This window comes from Heterocephalus glaber, unplaced genomic scaffold, assembly GCF_053883595.1.
Source record: "Heterocephalus glaber isolate CG9 unplaced genomic scaffold, H.glaber_assembly_v1.0 deba00001594, whole genome shotgun sequence".
NCBI lineage: Eukaryota > Metazoa > Chordata > Mammalia > Rodentia > Bathyergidae > Heterocephalus > Heterocephalus glaber.
The window spans coordinates 11714761-11732302 of NW_028258369.1; the positions used below are offsets into that span (position 1 = coordinate 11714761).

Genomic DNA, 17542 nt, shown 5'->3' on the forward strand with positions numbered 1-17542 from the left:
ATTGGTGAGTCTTTCATAGCGAAATGTGATGTTAAGAGGCAGGGCCTGGTTAGAGGTAACTATCTGGGGGCATGACCTGGAAAGGTATATTCTTGTCCTTAGCTCCTCCTCCTAATTCTTCTTCTTTCCCCCTCCTTTCCTGGCTGCCATGAGGTGAGCAGCTTTCCTTTGCCATGCCCTTCCACCATGCCATATCTGTCTTGGAGCCAGAATACCATGAACTGAACCCACTAAAAGTGTGAGCCAAAATAAGTCTCTCCTCATTTAAACTGTGAGTGTCAGGTATTTTGTACTGAAGACAAGAAAAAGACCAACACAGAACAATTGTATGAAGAAAAGTGAGGTCTTTGATGTGATCGTACCTGACCATGTGATTCAAAAGCTTTTGGAACTGGTTTGTGGGATGAGAGTGGAAAGGTTGGGAGATGCAGGCTAGAGAAGCCTTTAGAATGCTGTAAGCAGAGCCTGAAGGATGATTCTTGTCAGAGGTCAGAAGACTGGAATGCTGATACCAGGAATCCAAATAGTAAAGACCAAGCTCAAGAGGTTTCAGTTGGGAATAAGGGCCCCATTATCAATTGGACTAGAAGCCATGTGTGTTACACTCTGGCAAAAAAAAATTGTTTACATTTTCCCTATGTTGTCCTGAGACTTTACAAGAGACTGAAATTAAGGATGGTGGACTAATTGATTGGACAGAGAAAATTTCAAGGAAGCCCAATGTTTGGGTTGTGGTATGTGTCTTTCTGGCTGCTTTTAGCCAGATCTATATAGTGAGAATCAGAAGCAAAAAGCAGAGCCAAAAAGATGTGAAAATTTTGCAACTTGACCAGAAAGGAAGCACATGAAAAGTTGGGGCCAAGGAGAGTATAGTTGCTGAAAAGAATAGAGCCATTAAAAAGAAACCAAGTATTTTGCATTATGACAATAGGAAAGATGCCTTGAAGGCATCTTAGGAAAAGGCCAGACTCACCTATTACAACCTCAAGGTGTAAAAGGGTAAACTCCTTTGAAGAGAGGCCCAGGATACACTGTTCATTCATGACAACCTGAGAAACTGTTCCTTGAATTCAGCCATCAAGGCACTCAGAGGCCTCTTCAGCCATGGTCCAAGGGGTCCCGGCTCCTACTCAAGCTGGCAGCTGATCTTGGCATCACCCACATGGTAATGGTTTTTCAAGCATGCAGAATAAAGAGTTATGGGGTCATGAAGCCTTCCACTAAGATTTCAAAGCAACGTGCCCCTGAGAGAGCAACACAAGAAACTGTGAGAGTGAAATTGAAAGTGCAGTAGAAACCCCAGAAATTTGGAGATGCTACGGATGCTAGGAATGTGGAGTGCAGAATGTCAGCAGAGGAAAGCTGCAGAGGAAAGCTAGCCCAAGAGAGAAGCTATGTGAGAAGCAAACAGCAAGGCCAGAGAGGTAGAGCTGCCCAAACCAAACCTTTTGGAGTACAAATCTCACTACAACTTGCCCCGAGTGCTGGACATGGAACTACAAGACTTAATGTTTTCCCTGTCAGTTTTCAGATTTTTTTTTATCTGATTCCTTTTCATCCCCCCTATTCCTCACATTTGGAATGAGAATCTTTAACCTGTGTCAACATATATTGGAAATATGTAACTTCTCTTTTTTTAAAATTTTTACAAGGACTCACAGGAAAGAGCTTTCCTGAGTGTCAGAGAAGACTTTACTTGGACTTTTCAGCAATACTGGAGCGTCATAGGACATGTCTAAGTAAATGTAAAAGAATTGAAGTTACCCCCTGTATATTATCAGACCATAGTGGATTAAATTGGAGATCAATGACATAAGAAACCAAGGGCCTCGGATTTAGCTCAGTGGTTCCACCGCATGCCTTGAAACCACAAGGACCAGAGTTCAATCCCTGGCAAATAAATAAATAAATAAATAAATAAATAAACAAACACCATCAATAACATAAGAAATCACAAAACTCCAACAAACACATGGAAACTGAATAACACCCTCTTGAACAACCAATGGGTCACAGAAGTAATTAAAGAAGAAATTAAACAGTTTCTACAAATAAATGAAAATGTCAGTAAAACATACAGGAATCTACAGGACAGTAAAACCATGACCTGAAATAAGCCTCTCTGCCTTTAAGTTGCATCTGTCAGGTATTTTGTCCTAGCAATGGGGAAGTTACTAATACAGGCTCTATCCTCATACTGTTTTTTTCTGAAGTATAAGAGTTAGGCATTGAATAAGTAACAAACACTGACTAGATAAGAAGTGATGAATTTTGTCTTACTTACTTTTCTCATTGCTGAGACAAAATACCCAATGCCCAAAGTTAAAGGAGGAAAGGTTTATTTAGCTCAGTTTGTAGAGGTTTCACTCCATAATTGGCTGGCTCCAAGGCAGGGTGGAATCACAGAGGAGAAACAGTTCATAGTGGGCAAAAGGTAGCAAAGCAACAAGGGACAAGGCAAGCCTCTTTCTGTCCCTTATATTGTATCCAGGCTACACGGATGAGGGCAGTGCCAAATCAATCAGTGGACTGATTTAGTAATCACCCACCCTTAATCCTAGCACCCTTAATCCTAGCACTGCACCATGAATCAATCACCCACTCTAGATTCAGCCACCTCTGAAAAAGCCCCACCTATTACTGAATGAGGCTTTGGGGAGACATCTAGACACAAGCCATAACATTCTGCCCCTGGCCCCACAAAGACTCATGCACATCTCTTTATGCAAAAGGGATTTAGTCCATCTCTAAGAGTTGCCAAAGTCCTGACAGTTTCAGCATTGCTGAAAAGTCCAAGTCCAAAGTCTCCTCTGAAATTTAAGACAAACTCTTAACTGCATGCCCCTGTACAAATGAAAAGGAAGTTAAACACTTCCAACATTTAATGGCACAAGATAGACATTTCCATTCCAAAAGGTACAAACAGTGAGATACAAAGGAATGGGACCAAAGCAAGGCTAAAATCCAGCAGGACAAATATTAAGTCCTGCAGTTCCACATCCAGCATCCGAAGCAACCTGTAGCAAGATGTGAACTCAAAGGGCTTGGGTGGCTCTGCTCCAACAGCACTTCGAGTGGTAGTAGCTCCCATGGCTTCTTTCTTGGGCCAACTCTGCTCCCTCCTTGCAATTTTCCTCAGATGATCCATATTCCTGGCTTCTTTAAACTTCTGGAGTCTCCACTGCACCTTCAGCTTCACATTCACAGCTTCACACGCTGCCTTCTCAGGGACACACTGCCTGGCCTCCCAGGCCTTCTTCTGAAATCTGGGTGGACGCCTTACTGAACCTACAACTCTTGCATTCTGCCTCCACTTAAAACCAGCACCACGTAGATGATGCCAAGGTCTGCCACCAGCCAGGCTTCCTTCTCTTTTGGCTGTAGGGGTCGAGTGCCTATGAACCAAATTCCAAGAAACAACTTCCCTAGGCCACCACCATTCTGAAACATGGTGCTCTAGAACATGGTGCTCTAGGACTCTCTTCTCAAAGCAAAGTGTTTCACTTTTGCAATTTTGAGGCTGCAAAGAGTGGAGTTTGGCTGCTTCCTGTGATGCCCTCAGGCCATCTTTTCTATTCTCCTGTTCCATCTTAGCAATCAAGATTTCCTCTGCTCTATCTTTGCAGTCCACAGTTTTACTGGAGCTTCCTTTCTGGCCAAACTCAAAATGTTTTAAATCATTCTTCTGGGCTCTTTCCTCTTGATTCTCAACATAGTTCTACCGAAAAGCCCCCAGCAGCAGCCATGCCACAACCTCAACATTAGACTGCCTTGAAATTTCTTCTGCAAGACTAATTAGTCCATCACATTTAATCTTAGTCTCAGGCAAAGTCTCTGGACACAAGCAAAATGCAGACAAACTTTCTGCCAAGGTATAACACACATTGTCTGGAATCCAACAGCCAATTCAGTCCTTCTTTCCAGGAGAAACCTCCAGAGCCTGGTCTTTACTGGCAGGATTTCTATCAGCCTTCTGATCTTCTGAGCTCTGACCAGAAGTACAGCCTAAGGCATTCTAGCTCTACTCTTTCAGCCAGCATCTCTGAACCTTTCCACACTCTTTCCACAAGCCAGTTCCAAAGGATCCCGAACCACATGGTCAGGTACAGTCACAGGAACAATCCCACTTCTTTGGTACCAAATTCTGTCTTACTTACTTTTCTCATTGCTGAGACAAAAAACCTGACACCCAAAGTTAAGGGAGAAAAGGTTTATTTCAGCTCACAGTTTGTAGAGGTTTCAGTCCATAACAGCTGGCTCCAAGGCAGGGTGGAATCACAGAGGAGAAACAGTTCATGGTGGGCAGAATGTATCAAAGCAACAAGGAACAAGGCAAGCCTCTTTCTGTCCCTCATATTGTATGCAGGCTACCAGAATTAGGGCAGTACCAAACCAATCAGTGGACTGATTTAGTAATCACCCACCCTTAATCCTAGCACCCTTAATCCTAGCATTGCACCATGAACCAATCACACACTCTAGATTCAGGCACCTCTGAAAAAGCCCCGCTTATGACTGCATGAGGCTTTGAGGTAACAACTAGACACAAGCCATAACATATTTTAATCTTGATTTTCTTTTTCCAGAAAAATAAAAGCAATGTCTCTCCAAAGGAATTTTGTTCTCAGCCACCACTCAATTAATTCATTACATAGCAAACAAAATTCCATATACAAAATTCACTAGGAAGGTTGAGGATATAGCTCAGTGGTAGAGCACTTGCCTAATTTGTACAACGTCCTGAGTTCCATTCCAAGCAATGGGGGGGGGGGACTAGGAACTAAGAAAACATCAAACTTGAGTATATTTCTGTTAGACTGTTAGCTCTATGTGTAACTTTGTTTTTAAAACCCTTGAATCTCTGGCACCTACACAATGTCTTTCACATAGCATTTTTTGATAAATGCTGAATGGATGAATGAATAAAGGAATGAATATTTCTAAGCCAGAGTCCTTTAAAAAATTAATTGCTAAAAGTCATTAGTGTATCATTTTGTGCAGAGATATGTGCTATTTGATTATATAAAAGCTTTTATTAAAGTAGAAAATAGGTAATGATTAAATGGCTTTTTAAAAATCATGATGGAAAGAAATGATAATAGTTTTAGAATTCAAAGGTTGACTATTAGAAAAATAATTGGCCATTAGAATTTTATATTATTAATTACTATGTTATTTCTAAACTGTTTTTCCCTCACAGACAACAGGTTAGAAAAAGAGAGAAAAAGAAAAAGAATCAGTTCTTTTTAGTTCTTCCTAAAACATGAGCTGGTTAAGGCGAAGTGCCACTTATCACACCTACATGCTGCCCAACTCAGACCTGAGCAGAGGGGGAAGTAGGTTTGTCAACAGTCTCTGTGGTATGTTTGAGGATGCCTCTGACTGACTAAAAAGATGATTTGGAGATTTTCCACTACTTGGAAAAATGTAAGCTTCTTCCATTCCCACCCTCTGTCAGCATCAGGAGGGCTAACATAGCATCAGACCTACTAACAAATTCTTTCAAGCAGCGAATACCTAGGGCCTAAGGAGGTTCTCAGGCTCAAGAGGTGGGGGGCTTCTGCATGGATCTCAAAGGGTCCCGGATGTCCTCGTCACACACATGAACCACTATGATGGCTCTTAGCAAAAAACAAACAGACAAACAAACAAAAACTTCTTGTAACTTGCCCAGGGTTGCTGTTCTTTCCGATATACAAGGATGGCTTTAAAGCATAAATATGAAATAGTGACTCATCATTGGCACTCACATACAATCTGCAAAAGGAAGGGCTTCCACTAAAAGGTTTTTACTGTGCATGTATGGGGTAGGGGGGACTGGAGGGTAGAACTGTTTGATGTTCTTCAGTCCTTTTTATCCTAACCACTTTCATTTCCAAAGCTGAAAACACAAGGAAAGAACAAAAGATAATCCTTGGTGCCAGCCTAACTTCCACTGCTGGAGCACTCTCCAAGTGCTAGCGCAGCTTCCCCAAGTTGTTTTTATTCATTCTTAGCATTATTTGGTTTATCCTACTCCCACACCTTGACTCAGCCACCTTGACCGTGAGTAGTTAATTCTTCTGCCCTGGACTGCAGACACTAACACATAGTAAAGACACCTTGTCAGATTCACCTTCTGCCCTCTTTTTGATATTCCTTGAAATAAGGGTTTTACAGCCTGATGTCTGTAGCCTAAATAGAACTAAGGGGCATAGGGTAGGATGTGGGACTCTGGAAAGCTGGACTAGAGAGGGCACTTCTACCACCCTTCTTTCTACAGAACACCGCAGCATTTGCTTGTGCCTGGGGTCTTAAATGAATAAAAAGAGTCTTATAAATGAATAAGACTGAACTGGTGATTCTTCCCGGGTCTCATCAGATGAAAAGATAGGAAAGGGGAGGAAACTTCACCAAGCACTGGAAGATGTCTGTTGGTACACCAGACATGACTGTAATAAGGAGTAACTTAGTCTGGTGTCAAGTTTTCCAATGCATGAGTGTCTATGTGGCTTATGATTCCAAGAATAAAGAAAAAAAGGCTTCCACTATCTGAGAAATTTGGAAGGGGTAAGATTAAACAGGTTTCTTTACTGCTGAACTTCTCAGAGATTTCAACAGATCAGTGTGCATTGTGAATCTCTAAAACAGAGCTGACCACTGTTTCTCAGAGAGCCCAGGAAAAGATTCTTTTGAGGTAAAGTATCTTGAGAACAATTGTCATTTCTAACTGCCTAATCCCAGCCCAAGAGAGCCTTCAGTTTAGAAGAATAGACATGCCAGAGTTTGAATTCTCAGCTTGTGGTTAATTTCTCTGCACCTCAGTTTCTTCCTAAGAAAACAAGAATAGTAGTGCATACCATGCTGAATGTACAGAGGACTTGGTGCAGAGTTCAGTGGTGGGTAAAACTGGCTTGAACAAAGAGTGATCTTCTTAATGGATGAGTTAGGAAAGGCCATACATCGGTGGACACCCACACTGTCTTTGCACAAGTATCTTTCTTCAGAACCCCTTCCTTGTGGCCTCCCAGAGACTACACCCATTGGAAGTCTGTAAGTTCTGGGATAATTGAAGATTCACAAGGAGCTATGCTTCTCCCTCCTCCCAGAGCTCCAAGATCTGAAAGAATGCTAAACCAGTAATAGCAATAACACCTAAAACCCTACTGTCTGTTAAGGGACTACTATGCACCCAGCACAGTAGGTGCTTTATATTTCTATTATTCCAGTAAATCTTTGCAGCAAACTTTCAAGGTAGTATCATCATCTCCACATTATAAATGAAGAAACTGAGGTGCAGAGATGAAATAGCACACTCTCTGGTACAGCTGATGAGTGACAGAACTGAAGACTTGCTCTGTTTAATTTTTAAAGAACAAAAATGCTCACTAAAAGGTTGTGGTCCTCTAAGATTACAAGTAGCCAAAGGAGCTAAAGGAAGATTTCTAAATATGAAGTTGTATGGTGGAGTTTGGGAACTACCCCATGAAGGACCTCCTGCCCAGCAGGGTTTCTCAAAGTATCCTATCCTTCATTTCCTTAGCTCTCACCCAAGTGAGAGTTTTTCTAAATACCAACTTAATTTGAAATAGGCTACAGCCCTTCAGATTGCAAAGTCACCTGTATGCCTTTTGTTCAATGATGATAACTGACTTACAATCAGCATCTCTAAGAAAAAAATCATTCTGAGAAATTGCTAAGCAATAAATATACTCCAAGGAGTTCACATTCTCACTTCTGTTGCTGCGTAAGCTACGCTTCTAATGTAGGGCCCAGCTTGCCCAGAGTGCCTAAGAACAAACAAACACATTATCTGTGTCTTCTGCTTGCCAAATGCAGAGCTATTCCTCATTCCAGATGTTTTAGGAAAAACAAAGATGAGAAAAAGCCCCTATGAGGGAAGGTGGAGGTCTGCAAGAAAAGAGGTATAATTTCAGCTCTCTCTGAAGCACCCCTAGCGGCCTCTCTCTCTCTCTCTCTCACACACACACACACACACACACACACACACACACACCTACCTCACATCTCTCCAGGGAGAGATCCTGTTTAAATAAATACACACAGAGAAAGAATCAACTGGAACAGTACCTGGCTGCTTTGTCTTTGTGTCTGCTTTGCCTTCCTGCCAGAGCCACAGACCTCAGAGAGGGACTGAGCTGGCCTATGAGCTGCAGCTCTCTGACCCAACCTTCCTCTCTGTTCCTGGCCTGAAGATAAAGAGATATGCTCAAGTAATGGGCTGCAGTCTTAGCAGTCACATGACTGCTTCCAAGGGGACCACACTCTGTTGAGGCAGGACCAGGCTGTTGTTTGTAGAAATCATCCACATCAGTACAAAGTAGAAAAGAGAAGTTCAGTAAATGAAGGGGAGAAAAGCAGTCCTTAGGGTTAACAGAAGATGAGTTTTAGAAAATATTTTGGTAACCTAGGTATAATTAAGGGAAGTAGGAAAGCAAAACATTCTTAGGACTAGTTAAGACATGGATTTAAAGGAGCAGCCACAGGGCATAGTGCTGAAAATTAATTTATGTGACTTTGTACTCGCCTAGCCAGTCAACAAGCTTCTTGTTGGAGAACCTACCTGTGAAAGGAATATTCACCTCCTTTCATCAGCAGAAAGGAAAAATAAAATTGACTTGAGTTTCAGAAGGAAGAGGAGGGATACACATGTGAAAAGTCAAAGTGCCAATGCCAGTAATGGATGCCAAGGGCCACCATTTGGCTATTTTTCGACACAATCCAGGGGTGGTCTTGTTCCCAGAGTCTCACGCTGGTGATGGCCACACCACCGACAATTTTCCTCCCCAAACTCTTCCCAGCTGGTTACATGGCATGTGTGTTTTCAAGCTTTCTATCTGTAGGCTTCACCAGCCAGAATTTACAGGACTCTAGCATAACCATTTCATAACCCCACCCAAGCTGCTCTTCAGCCCTATCCCTCTCTGCAACTGAGAGCCATAGGAGAGCTGGCAAAATGGTTACCTAGTTTGCTATTTAATCAAATGAAGTCCCTTTAAAAATAACTGGAAGGAAGCTTTGGGCTTCTGTACTTTATTAGCATATTAAATATTACCAGAGGGCCTCATTATGAAACAATACAGCCACACAGGTTTCCATGGCAGACATCAAGACAAGGATCTGATCAAGCTGCCACACACATTGTAAACGATAGCATAATTAGGCTTCCCCTAAAATAGTGGACACTGTGGCTCTGTGGCTGGCTTTCCCAGACACATACCTGTTTAATTCACAGTGATTAAATACTGGCTATGTTGAGATACAATTGTTCAAATGTCACCTCCTCTGTGTGAAGTCTTTCCTGAATCACCAAAGGGGAATTAGTCAGTCTGTATCCTGGCTCTCAAAGGCATGTGTGTGTCCAATTATAGAGCCCAAAGAGTGCTGTAATTTGCCTTTTTACATGCCAAATCCTAAAAGGGAAGACCCATTCCACTCCTCTTGGCACCCCCAGCATTGGATGCATAAGAGGTACTCACCAAATATTTGCTTAATTGGAGAAAGAAAGGAAAGGAAGGAAAGAACTCAATATCTACGTGGCTATTTTAGTGGCAGCCTCTGGATAATGAATTATATTGGCTGTATCCCTGATATAACTTAAAACTTGTAATTTGCCTTAAGTGAACTTCACCTTTTGTATTGTACAAAGAACACTGAGATGTTACTTTGAGCACCACAAGGAGTCCTATAGCCAGCCTCCATTTGCTAAACAAACAAACACTGATATATGTGAACAAAGCATAATAATGATAGTAACATGTATGGAGCACTTATCATGTTCTCATAGTTATTAATTTTACATGTGTTAATCTTATCTAATCCACACATCATCCTATGAGGCATATACTGTACCTTTACCAGCCCTACTTAGACATTAGGAACTACAACCCAATGGCAAATGAAGGGTAGAACTGGGCTCTGAACCTTGGCACTTTGACATTAGGACCCCTTCTTATAATTATACTATATTGCCTGGATCAGTACCTTGTATGTTTGCAAAACTCAGATTTTAGTCTTTCTCAGATGTTCTCTGGCTTTCCTGGACTTGAGCAGGAATGTGTTCTCCTAGTCTAAAAAAATTTAAAAAGAATAAGCAAAACAGTGCTAAACTCACTCACTAACAGATTTGTTCCCCTAACAGTCAAAGGGGTCAATTTATCTCTCACTGAGCACGTCCTCATATGAAAACAGCCAATAGGAAAGGTGAGAGATCAGTTTCCCTCTGGAAAAGGCCACAGCACAGCAATACCAAATCATCCTTTACTAAGATGCTTTGTGCTCTTCCAGTCCATTCAACGAGTGTTCACTGAGCTACGCTGAGGGGACACAGTAAAAAAAATACATGACTGGGTGAAGCAAAAACACACAGGTAAATAAGAAATGGCAATAAAATTGCATATTAAAATCGTTCACCCCTATTGGATTATAAGCTCTAGGCACCTATAACAATTCCAGGCATATAAGCAGTATCTAGACTGTTTTTTTTTTGTTTTTTTTTTGATACCAGGGATCGAACTCGGGTCCTTGCACTTGCGAGGCAGGCACCGGAACCACTGAGCTAAATTTCCGGCCCATAAGCAGTATCTATTACATGAATAAATGAAGGTAATATGATATGATAGACTTTCTAGTGTCCACCTGAAGGACATGACACAGACAGAGAGAAAGACCTTTATCCCAGAAATAGGGATGACACAAGGCTTTCTCGAAGAAGTGCGGTACAAACCTGATGACTGAGCAGACAGCCAGAAGAAAAGAGGATGAGAGAAGAGGATGTTCTCATAAGCATGTAAGTCTACCTACTTAACAAGAATGTGAAATAGGAGAGAGGAACTAAAAATCAGAATGATCTGCATTCCTCATAATGCCGCAATTAGCCTTAGAGCAGGTAGAGTGCCTGTCAGAATGGAAAACTGGCTGCCTCTCCACCTCTGCTGCCTGAATCTACCCTTTCTTCACTGCCTCTCTTTCCTTTCTCACTTCCTCACTCCCCAGTGGCTTGCCTTCACCCTCCAAATCAATTTCTTGTCAAATGCTTGCCTCAGCCTCTGCTACTGAGGAAACCCAAACCAGGACACTTGGTTAGTCTGTGGTAGTAACAAACTCTGCGAAGACAGAGGAAGAGAAAAGGCTATCTCACAAGGGAGAGAGAGCATTGCAGACAAAGCTCTCCTTTTCACAAGCTTCCTGGAACCAGCCGAGCCTAAGTACTTCTAATAGGAAGCTCCTGTTATTGATCATTTCACCCTGGGGAGTATTCTAGAATCTCAGGACACCAGCTGGATTGGGGCGTAGACTGCGAAAACAGCAATTTGCACAGATCTTCTTGGTGGGGGGTATTTAAGGGATATGTTTGCTTGGGTCCCCCGGTATCTCAATGCCCAATAGCAACAAAGCAGGGAAGCTCAGACAGGATTGGCTTTCCAGCTCCGGTAACTCTCAGCTGGCCTTCTGGTGCTAGAGTCAGTGGTAACCAATCATATCCAACCACTTCCTAATTCTTAGTAGTCTCCAGAACTGGGGTGCTTGCTCCTCTAGCAGATGTACAGAAATCTGTTGGACAGCAGAAACCCAATATGAATTTAGTAGTTGTAGCTGTAAATAAATAAATATGCCTGTGTCAAGGGTCTATTCTCAAAAAAGTTTAACTGCAAGGGGCTCATGATCCAAAAAATCCAAAGAAAGTGTTGGGTATAACTCAGTAGTAGAATGTTTGCCTAGTATGCATAAAGCCCTAGATTCCATCCCCAGCACCACACACACACACACACACACACACACACAAACACACACACAGTTTCCCTGATGGTTTCAGTGTGAGTGAGATGGGCTAAGGACATCTACCCACTTAACCCCATGTTTCCCATGGAATGAAGCTATAAAACTGTGCAGAATCCATGAAGCAGCCACTTGAGGCCTGTAGCAAACAGACTCTAAGATACAGTCTCCTATGGTGATTCCCACTTCCTGGTCAATTCACACCTTGTATGACCCGCACCCCTTGAGTGTGGGCTGGACCTAATGACTTGCTTGTAATCAATAGAATATGGCAATGATGAATAGACTATAAGGGATTGTAACGTCCTGTCTTGTTAGTAGACACTATTGCCTTCACAGCTTGCAGACTTTCAATGAAGTAAGCTGCCATATTGGAGGGCTCACCAGCAAAGGTCAAGGAGAATCTCTGTCCAAAAACCAGCAAAGAGCTACTTAAGGTATTCAGTCAAACACATTGTGATGGACGGAATGGTGTCAATAACCACACAGTCTTAGAAGTGGATCCCTCCTCTGTCAAGCCTGCAGATCACTGCTGCTCAGCCAACTCTTTGACTGCAGCAGCTCATGATTTTTTTCTTTTCTTTTTTTTTTTTTTTGGTACCTAGGATAAAACTCGGGTCCTTGTGCTTGCGCAGCAGGCGGCGGCACCACTGAGCTAAGTCCCCAGCTCTGAGCTCCTGATCTTGAAAGGTAGGGGCTGGGTAAGCCATGCCTGAGTTGCTGCCCAACTGTACAAACTATGAGATCGTAGGTATGCGCTGTTTGAGGCTGTTAATTTTGTTCATTGCTACGTAGCAATAAATAAGTAACACAAGGATCTGAAAAGTTAATAATGTAGAAGGTAGATTAAAGAAGCACCGAAATTTGAAGTGCCACTGACCTGGCAGTGAATTTACCTTCTCTTCCCCTTCAGTTCCTTCAGACTGAATTCAAGGAAGCAAAAATTCAAATCAAAAGCACAATGCGATACCGCTATTCAACTATTAAGTATGGTGAAATTTATTTTAAACACTAAAGCAAGCCAGGCATAGTGGCACATGTTTGTAATCCCAACACTTGAAAGGCTGAGGCAGGAAGATTGCAAATTCAAGTCCCATCTAGGCAAATTAGGGTGGGGGCTGGAGATGTAGTTCAATTTGAATACCCAACCTTCAATTCCTAGTACTTAAAAAACTAAAATAAACAAAATACTAAAACAAAACCTAGTGCTGATGGACTAGAAAACAACTAGAACTCTAATACCCTGATAGTAGGGATGCAAAGTGATACAACCACTTTAAAGACGAATTTGGTACTTTCTTATAAAATTGCACATGTACTTACCATATGACAGCAACTTTACTCTGGGGTAGTTACTCTCAAGAAATGCAATTCTCTATTCACACAAAAATCTGTATATAGGTTCATATGGTAAATACAGAAAACAGCCCAAAGGTCTTTCAGTGGGTGAATGGATACAATAAATTGGGATATCCATACAATGGAATACTACTTAGCAATAAAAAGGAATGAATTGTTGATACATACAACCTGGATGAATTTCAAAGGCATTATATTGAGTGAAAGAAGCCATGGTTACCAGTAATGGTGAACCTTTTAGAGCTTTTAATGACAACAAACAGCCGGCTACAGCATGTGTGCCATAGGTTCGCCACCATTAGTAAATATTTATATGACATTACAAAAAAGATAAAACTACAGTCATAAAGAACTGATTGGTGGCTGTCAGAGGTTTGTGGGTAGAGGAGGAGGAGTACTACAAATGGCTGACAGGAGGAAATTTTGGGGATGGTGTTCTGTTATCCTGATTATGGTGGTATTTACACTAATCTGTTAGAATTCACAGAACAGTACTATAATAAAAGTCAATTGTATGCTAATTTAAAAATATATTTTAAAATTTTTTTCATAGAGCTGGCTGTGGTTTAGTGCCTTTGGGTCTGTAGATATTAGTTCCTGTAGGCTGACCTTGACTGCCAAGGTCCTTTCTAAATCATAATCAGAAGCAGCCTCCTCTGCTGTAAACTCAAGGGCACTCAGGAAAACACTTCTCCTTCCCTCTGACTTCTCTTAGTCTTCTGTCCATGGGGAAAACTCAAAACACAGAGATCCCAATCAGAAGGTACAGCCCATCCATTCTTTACCCAAAAGATACTTGTTAAGTATGTTCCACCTTGGAGGCAGGGAGACCTTGGTGAATAAAATAGGATGATTCCCCTACCAGCTTCCCAGTGTGCTAAAGAACACAAGCATGCACACACACATAATCTCAAGAGAAGGGGCATAGGCACAGAGGTATGCCCACATACTACTAGAGTCCAGAAAGAAATTAGTTCTGCCTGGGAAAGCCAAGCAATCTTTCAGAGAGCATAAAAGGTGAGGAAAGGCATTTTAGGGAACATGGGAACATTTTATATTTGAGTAATGTTTGCTGAGATTGGGAGACAGAGGCTGTACTGAGTAGATGTTGGAGACATTAACAGGAAGGGATGTGCCAACTGTGAACATCAGTGCTTAATGCCTAATGCGTTGAGGCAGATAATCGAAATGAATAAAGCAGTCTGGGTAGCAACTATGGGAGATGCAGAGAGTTTTTGTCTAAATGAGGCAGCTGCTACTTACTGGTAACTCTATCTCAGGCTTCCATCCAGAGATTTTGGCCCAGTGTTGCCTGGCGCAATTTTTCAAGAGAAGCTAAACATACTTTCTTGTATGATCTTCCTATCTTACAATGTTTGCACAAGTATATTTCAGCAAATTTAATATGTCATCGGTTACAGGATACATCACTACTTTATGTACCAGCAAGAAAGAAAACCACCGCCAATCAAACTGGGACATTCTGTTAATTTTAAAACACATTTCCCATTGGAGATACTAACACCTGAAAAAATGTACATCTTAGAATGAAAATACAGTCATTCTCATTTTCTCAAAATGCTGTATATACTGCATAGCTTGAGTTTGAGGCTGCCAGACTGCCAACTCTGTTTAAGTCAAGGGGAACCTGAGGGTAATCTGATTAGATTCAAACTGCAGGAAGATTGCTGTGGAGGTCAGCTGGTAGTGAACTGGGGAAAAGCCAGTCATAGGAAGACCAATAGTGCGGCTCCTGCAATTATCCTGGAGAGAGACAGTAAGGGCTGAGAGGATGAAGAGGAGGGAGGGACTAAATGTAAGAGTTTTGTGTAACAAACCCTACAAGTCTCAGAGTGGGTATAGAAGGTGAGGGAGATAAAAGGATCAAGAAGGATTCCAAGGTTTCTAGTTTGGGAGAAAAGAGGGATATGTCATTTATTCACCAATACTTACTAAGTATCTACCATGTGCCAGGCACTCTGCTAGGTGTCAGGGGTTCGAGGACAGCCAGGACAGACATAGTCCCTGCCTTTTTGTCATTTACAGTCTAGGAGGTGATGCCATTTATTGCAGTAGGGTATTAAAGTATATAAGAGTCCCACACAAAGAGGGACAAGCATGTTCACAGTGGAGAAAAATAAATTCAGTTCTGGGTATGCTAAATTTGAGTGCCTATGATACATCACTTGTTGACATGCCTCATAGCTGTAGAAGCCTGGGTTTTGAGCCCAGGAAATAAATCAGATCTGGCGAGTCAGATTAAGGCAGTCATCAGGTTACCAATAATAGCTGAAGTGATTAGAGAAGATAAAACCGCCAGGGAGAGCTGGTAGGTTAAGAAGGCTACAGGGGCAGAAGCAGAACACTTGGGAGCAGAGACATTAAAGAGAATAAGTGGAAGGTACAAAGGAGGAGACTAACAAGAAGCAATCTGGAAAGCAAGAAGCAGAGAAAAGGGAATATCTGTAAACCAAAGGAGGCTCAAATTACCATGTAATCCACATCTATCTTTACCTATAATTCTACATAGAATTTATCTTGGCAATGCACAATTCAGACTTTCAGAGGCTATGGGTGTTTTGCATGAGCTCCAAATAGGCTTATCAGAAGTGCTCCTTATTTAGAGAACTGTGATATTTTTAAAGTATTGCCACAATCTGTTACTTTATCTTATAAGCGTTTACGTTTTGCATGTATCTCAGTTTGACATCCAACATATAACTAAATAGCAGAGCAATGGTAATTTATTTCTTCCTAGTTTCCTTCTTCAGGACCTATAGTCTGCCATTCCATGACAAAGATAGACAAAAAACATACTGCATGTTGATTAGAAACCTTCTCATATCAAGGCACTTGGCACTGCGCAAAACTGATGTAGGCACATCACAAAGTTCTTGGCCCAGAGCCCTGTAACAGGTAAACCTGTGATGTGGTAAAATACTCTAGTCCAGCTAGGTGTGGTGGTGCACACCTGTAATCCCAGCTACTTGGGAGGCTGACACAGGAGGATCACAAGTTCAAGGCCAGCTTGGGCAATTTAGCAAGACCTGTCTCACATTTTATTAAGAAAAGGAGTGGGAGGGTACACTGAGGATGTAGCTCATCACTCCCTGGGTTCAAGCCTCGGTTCAGAAAAAAAAAGATATTGATTATAGTCCTGTGATAGGGAACCTTTTAGAGCTTTCAATGGTACAAACAGCCCGCAGCAGCACACATGCTGTTCGTTCACCACCACTGCTCTAATCCTTCAAACTTGTTCAGAAAGTGTGTCAGAGGTCTCAGTTTTATAGTGGAGAAAAATCAGGCCTAGAAAAGTTGGGTAGCCTGTCCATAGTCACAACCTTGTGACTTAGTGATCAGTACTCTTTCCATTACATCCAAGTGATCCAATTCTTCTCTGTAAATCTAGTTATATTAAAGTATGATCAACCTCACAAATAAAACATAAAGTCCACAGGAGCTGGGCCAAACAACAAACAGAGAAAATAAATTAACATTTAACTTTCACTCGTGGTAGCTATGGGTAGCCTGCCTACCCATAGCTCACTAGCTGCATTTGGTCTGTGAAGTGTTCCTTACCTTTCTTTCTAGGTCTTGTCAGGTCCACAGAGAAAACAGAGAAAACAGAGAAAACAGACTCCTAGAGCTCTACTTGGCTGGTTGCTGGATAGTTCAGCCTGATCTGAAGGCTCAGAACGTCATCCATAGTAGAGCTTATAGGTATTACTTAAAGAGGTTTCCTCATCTGGAACCTTTCAGAGGCACATTCTAGAATGATTCTTTATAGGTTGCCTTGGTAACCCTGAGGCGTGGGTTGCAAATATGATAGTAGCTACCACTGGAATGTGGGCAACATACCCTGGATGAGAGAACCACTTCATGCTTCTTGAAAGGCAGATTCCAGGTTTCTCAAGCTTTCTTTTGGCCACCATAGCCTCCCTGTCAGCAATGTTTGTATTCATAAACATGGAAAATAAAGAATAGTTTGTTTCTTAGAAGGATGTCACAACTATTAGCTCGAACATGACCAGGGAAAGACCCATGGCTTTCTTTACAAAACCTTTCTACTACCGCCTTAGATGACTAAGGGCTTAGAGTGCAGCCCTACCCTGAGCTACAACCCCACAGCTTCCTTCGGGACTTTTGACATCAAACTGCATTCTGTGGTGTTCTTGTGATGTTTATGGTCTGCACTCAAGTAGTATTGCCAAAACAAAAGAATGCTGTCATACATACATAAAGCAAGGCCATAAGCTAAAGATTTCAAATATTCGGAAAGAATGAGAAAAAATAACAATTATAAGCAAACTGAGCTATTAGTAGTGCAGTGAAGCTTCAGTAATTTACCCCAGTAAGGAAGACCATCATTCTTACTCAGTAAAAAGTCTGATTTATGAAAAGAGAG

At 41.7% G+C, this 17542-nt stretch overlaps 1 protein-coding gene across 6 annotated transcripts in view; it reads right to left on the minus strand.

The window, feature by feature from the left end:
- The window catches only part of Ppef1 (protein phosphatase with EF-hand domain 1), a 146023-nt gene that overhangs the window by 111477 nt on the left and 17004 nt on the right, over nucleotides 1-17542 (minus strand). Inside the window, exon 1 of one of the 6 annotated variants that reach the window (XM_021245367.2) lies at nucleotides 16717-16921. The exons of 4 other annotated variants lie outside the window; for them this stretch is intronic. The gene's annotated coding sequence lies outside the window, so the exon portion shown is untranslated. Of the gene's footprint in view, nucleotides 1-8070; nucleotides 8505-16716; nucleotides 16922-17542 lie in introns of those variants that run through there. One more of the 6 variants, XM_087193673.1, reaches the window with a different exon arrangement.